Raw genomic sequence first — 6,235 nt, forward strand, 5'->3', positions numbered from 1 at the left:
CGTTCTGCTGATTAAAGAAAAAGAAAAGAAAAGGGGTGGGAAAAAAAGACATGCGAAGAAAGCATCTTCTCCAGTTCCTTGGTTCATAGGTGAGGAGACTATAGCTGAGAACAGGTCATGAATTTCCTAACCCCCTCCCTGAGCCACTTGTCCAGACAAGAGAAAGATAGAAAACCCTACCTCCAATGGAAGGGTCCCTTCAGGGTCCTTGATCTTAGTGTCACTCCTACCATGACCTGGCCTCTCCGGTCCTGTCTGCTTGGAAGGGACAGCCAGTTCCACCTCATCAGTGGCCTGTACTGGGGCACCCCTGAGGTGACATCCCCAGAGTGTCCCTTCTCTTCAGTTTCGAAGGACAGTTCTCAAAAAACACAGTAATGACTCTGCAGTGACTCCAGGGAAGCAAATCCACGTAACACACACTGGTGTCACAGTTCTAGTTGCCCCCTGAGGGCCCAAGCATGCTGACTTTCCTTAGCTCAGAATACGTTTCCAGGTCTCCAAGGCTCTCACCCCAGGGGCTGTAAGAGGAAACTTTTGCTCTCTCTGGACAATGTCCAAACTTATTGCTTAGGGCCTGGTGAAAACCTTTAGTTGTTCTTCATGGGTTCTCATCATAGGGCCCAGAAACACAGATGAAGACTGACTCCCCAGCTTTCTAAACACATGAGCCTGAAGCTTTTAAGAACTGACATCAAGTAGGAACTTGGCCCTCATGTATGATGGGCAAATGTTTCACTACGAAAAACTTCCAAAACTGTCTTCCTCCTTTCTTGTAGGCTGTCTCTCTGGTCTAATTTCCACCTCACTCCAGACCCCTGACCCTGATGCATAAGGAGGGGATGATGAGAGGTCAAGGGGTGAGGAGGCTGAGCCTCTGACAATGAAGCAAGTGGCCTTGTTCTCAGAATATATAGCCTGGTGACTGTGTGTGTGTAGGTAGGGAGGGGCAGGAGGAGCAGGCTGAGGAGAGAGAGAGAGAACTGAGAAAGAGAGAGATGATGAAGAATGATGAAAAGTCTCAAGGTGCTGGTGAGAGGAGTGGCTGCTCTGGTACCTAACTAAGTACCAACCTCAAAGGAAGGAGACTGGCACACAGGTCCAAATTTAACACGATGATATTCATCCTACAGAGCGCAATCTCCCAAAACCTATAGGCATTTTCATTTTTGTAAGGGAATCAAAGTTCCTTGATGGAAATTACTAGTTTAGGTCTGAGGTTTGAGCCAGACCTCTTAAGCCAGTAAGAAAGGGCATGCTCAAAGATTAATAAAGACATGACAAAAAAAAAAAAAAAAGACATGGCAAAAGGGTGTAAGAGAGAAGAAAAAGAAAGAAAATAGGAAGTAAAGAGGGGAAAGAAATGGAAAGGGGTGGGGTTATAAAGAACCTTTTGAGAACAATTCAGGAAACAGAAATATGAGTATATATTAGATAATACCATTATATTGTGTTCAATTTACTGGGCATGATAATAGTCATACAGCTATATGTAAGAAAATGTGCTGGTTCTTAGAATATATACCCGGGTGTGTATGTGTGCATGTGTTTGTGTGTGTGTAAAGGTGAGGAGGTGAATAGGGAGCAGGCTAGAGGAATGAGAGAAAGAGACAGAGAAGGAAAGAATTAAAGCAAATGTAACAAAATGTTAACTGATAAATCTTGATGGATGGTATACAAGTATTCATTGTACTAGTCATTTAATTTTTCTTTAGGCTTGAAATTTTTCCAAAAGGTAAAAGAAGTCTAATGCAGGGGCAAATTTACCTTGAAGCAAAGGAAGCTTTGTGGTGGTCACCTCACTCAATCAGTCCTTTCCAAAACCTGGTTAATAAGGGCCATCGATTTAAAGAGTAGGTAAGATGAATTGCTGCACCAGAAAACTCGAAATGTGCTAAAATCTTACAGCTCACCGTAGAAGGAAGCTTGGTAGAGGCTGTCTCAAATTTGCCAACAATCTCAAAATTACCCAAAATCACAAGTTGCAAAGCTGATTATTCTCTTAATCAATAATTAAAGGAGCCCTCAGTGATTAAGTGCTTGGCGTCTAACTGTAAGGTGAGTGGTTTGAAAGGCCAGTGGGACAAAGGTGTGGCAGTCTGCTTCTGCAAAGTTTTACAGCCTTGTAAATGATAATAAAAGACAAGCTTCCCAGTGATCTCGCTTTCTCCATATAGAAAATATTACAAAAATATTGTCATGTGAAGATGTAAACAAAGAGTGTGCATCCCAGAAACATAGGAAGAAAGTTATTATCGAAGTTAAATCAGGCAATTTGTAAAAAAAAGGTTCGTTGTTTGTCTATATTCAATGTTTGTGATTTTGTCGGCTTTTTAAACAAGTATATAATTTCTTATGATTTCTTTCCTTTTTGTATTTAAGAATCTGCTTTCATAAATCCCTTGCCCCCCTCCCCCCAAAAGAGGGAGGGAATCCCTGATTAAATCAATTCAGGAAAACTCTGGATTAAATTTCAAAACTCCCTGGATCATGTTTCTGCTATTGTGCCTTTTGAAAATCTGAATGAAGGATATTTATGCATTGTTTCCCAAATGCAGCTATCACACATAATTTTTTTTTTTTTTAATCAATAAAGTCGGGGGTTTTGTTTTGTTTTTTAAAGCAGCATCGTTTGTGCGGAGGGTTCTGGGAATGCTTTTGGAAAACAGCGCCCCAGAGGAAAGTAGTCCCTTTCTTCCCGTGGCTCTCCATCATGGAAATGGTGCACTAAGCCTTTCACCTCCAGAAAGACATTAATTTGAAGAGCTTATTTAAAGCAAATAAACAATATTTTTCATTGATGACGATTTGATATTTACATATATTCTGCTCTGCACAGCCACATTTATTAATGCAATTGAACCCCAAACAACATTGTGAGAAAGGCAAAACAGGTAATAAGGAATTTTTCCAGGTCCCACTAAGCTGCGGCCACCCCATCCATTCAACCTCTGTTTAGTGCTATTACTTCAACGTTTTACATGGTATGCAGGGTGGGGCTGTTGTTGTTATAATTGTTGTTGTTGAGTGCTCGAGTTGATCCCTACTCATAGCGACCCTGTATTGGGTTTCCAAGGAGCAGCTGGTGGGTTTGAACTGACGACTTGGTGGTTTGAAGTTGAGGTCCGACCTTACAGCGCCACACCACAAGGACGGCCTAGTGGGGAATAACTCCGTAGAACAACAAGGCGTAGGATTAGGGCTTCCACTTTGGGAATTCCTGTTGAATTGGTAAATCCTTTTCACAGGCTAAGTGTCCTTTGGCCATCCTCCACCCAGCACAATTAGCGCTTCCCCAGAGAGATACAGAAGTCGAGAGCTAATGTGAGAGAGAGTGTGTGTGTAAATATGAGAGCTCTCTCCCTCCCAAACTGAAAATTATTTGACCTTGCTCCAATTGAGAAGGGTCAGACTTTGATATCTTGCATTATAGATGAGTTCCAAGCCCAAAGAGGTAGTTCAAAACACTAAAACAACCGTTCAGAGAGAAGGGCAGACGTCTCTGAATCCCTCCTCCTGATCATCCTTCACCAACAGAGCAGGGTACCAGACATGCTTTGCGGCTCCAGGAAGGAATTAGAAGGACAAAGCCGTATCACAGTCCTGACTTTGACTAAATTCTCAGGGTTCTACCTAGAATTCTAAGAGGGAAGGGAGGAGTAGTCCTCTGGTGAAAATTCCAGAATTAAGGCTCTAAGCCACAACCCAAAAAGAAAAAATCATCATAATGACAAATCAGTTGCCATATATTAGGCATTCGCCTAGCAACACAAGATGTTGTTGCTGTTGTTAAGGGCCTTGGAGTTGGTTCTGACTCATTTTGTTGTTGTTAAGCATTGTAAAGTCGGTTCCAACTCATAGCGACCATGTATAGGGTTCTGAGGAGCAGCTGGTGAGTTTGAACTGCCGACCTTGTGGTTAGCAGTCCAGTGCTTATCCTACAGCACCACACCAGGCCCCCACCCTAAATATAGTACATGAATTATCTCATTTGCTCTGACAAAATTGTACCTACTTCCTCAAACATTGGGATAAGAAGGTTGAGTCAATTCATCATGGCAAAGGGTATGGATCATTATTCATCTTAATAAGTTAGTAGAGGAAGCTGATCCTTGTGGTTGAGAGAGAGGCATCTCTTCTTCACCACTTCCCGCCCCATCATTGCCCCTCTGCTAAACACTCTGAAGACCAGCTACCCGGAATCTCAACCGAATAAGAGGAAGATGGGGAGGGATGAAGGGAGAAGATGGGACCGTGAAGACTCGGGCTGGTGTAGTAGCCACCCTCAGATACTAAAAACTAGTATCTTAGTAATAATAGCAACTATGCAAGTGATACAAGAGTGGGCCTTCCTTTTAAATTTTAAAAAATATTAAAGTTTGCAGAATTAAAATAGAAATCTACTCTTCATTTCCTCTCCTACAGTAACTGTTAACAGCTCAACTATTAAAGTGAGCATCATTTAAGATTTCCTCTAGACATCAGATACATACGTATGTATATATGTCAATAATATTGGCCTAGACTGGTTCAGGAGTCCTTACCCTAAAGATTATGGCAGTAAAATAACTCGGGAACATTTATGGAAAAGACAGAAAAAGTCAGACAGCAATGCCACCACTTTTAATCTAATTGCGGCTCCACCTTAGATCAGAATCCCTGGAAAAAGACTTTGATACAGACATTTGAGCACAGATGCTTTATTGAGGAGCATTCTTGGGAACAGCACCTATAAGAGAGAGTGAGAAGTAGGAAGGGAAAGCTGCAGTTATAACAAAGGCTTCAGCCTGTCCCACAGGGAGATCTAGAGTTGAGATGGCCCTTCTAAATTGCCCCTAGAAAAGGCAGGGGAACTGGGTTTACTTATTTCCACATCAAGTAATAACTGGATGCAGAGTGCCCCTGGGGAGGGGGAGTAACAGTGGCTAAGGCAACTTCCTTCTGCCAGACCTGGTGGTAGAGAGCCTGCAGTTGCAGCCAATATTCTCTCAGCAGCTGGAGTAATGAGTGCCATGGTCTAGAAATTGGAATACTCCCTCAGATGTTCCAGAACACTCTTTCAAAGAAAAATAGCATCTCTTCTAGAAAGAATGGGGTTGGGGGACTTGTTTAGTGAACAGACAAGTGAATATCACTGCTCAAATGTGGACACTGCTCCAGGATCTGAAATGATCAGACTTATACATAATGTTCCCACGATTTCCAAGAATGCTACTCTAGTCTATACCCTAGACACCAACACATGCTGAACTTCAAGTGGAGTTTCCAATAAAAAACTAGAATGACAGGTCTCTTGCATTTAGCTTAGAGTGTAGAATTCTACTAGACAAATGTCATCCGTGTGGTTGAAAAGAAGCAAAAAATTCTCTTTTTTTTATTAGCAATAATAAAAAACAATTCTAGAAGGACTAGTAGTTTGATGCAAAACTTTCTTGGAAACGTCATTGCTGACCAGAAACAGATCTTTAAGAGAAAATAGCTACAACCCTGCCCCAGCCGGAGCTCTGATGTAACACACACGGACTCTGCTTCTGTGATCCAGGTCACCTGGCTTGCTTTACTTTCCTTCCAGGCCCAGCAAAGACACCAGAATTGCCTAAAAGCAGGCCCAAGTCCAACACAAAAATGAATCCTATCTGAAATGTTTGGAGTTCAACTATGTCAACACCTATATTCTTTGGGCAACATTACGCCAGATGTTTCACTGGTAGAACTTTCCTGCAAACCACTAAGATGAGCAACAGCTGACTCTTCCTAAATCAGTCCCAGGCCATCATGCTTTCCTATGAAGCCCTACAAACTTCCTGCAAGCGAGATTTCTATGTAGCAGGAAGTGTTCAGTATTGTCCTTGTTGGTGTTGGATGCAACTGAGTTGACTCTTACTCATGGCAATCCCGGCTGTAACAGAACAAAACATTGCCCAGTTCTGTATCCAGCTTCACCGTCACTGATATGTTTGATTCTATTGTTGCAACTATTGTGCTGTGCCTTCCAACCTTGGGGATTCATCTTTCTGTAGCTTACTTGACAATATTATGTTGTAATCCATAGGATTTTCACTGGCTAATTTTTGGAAGGGATCCCTGGTGTGGCGCTATAGGATAAGCACTCGATCATATGATCAATTTGAACCTCAACATCGGCAGTTCAAACTCTCCAGCCATTCCTTGGAAACCCTAGACAGGATCACTATGGTCAGAACCAAATGGATGGCACTTAACAACAACAATTTTT

Source organism: Chrysochloris asiatica, unplaced genomic scaffold (genome assembly GCF_000296735.1).
Source record: "Chrysochloris asiatica unplaced genomic scaffold, ChrAsi1.0 scaffold00114, whole genome shotgun sequence".
Taxonomy (NCBI): Eukaryota; Metazoa; Chordata; class Mammalia; order Afrosoricida; family Chrysochloridae; genus Chrysochloris; species Chrysochloris asiatica.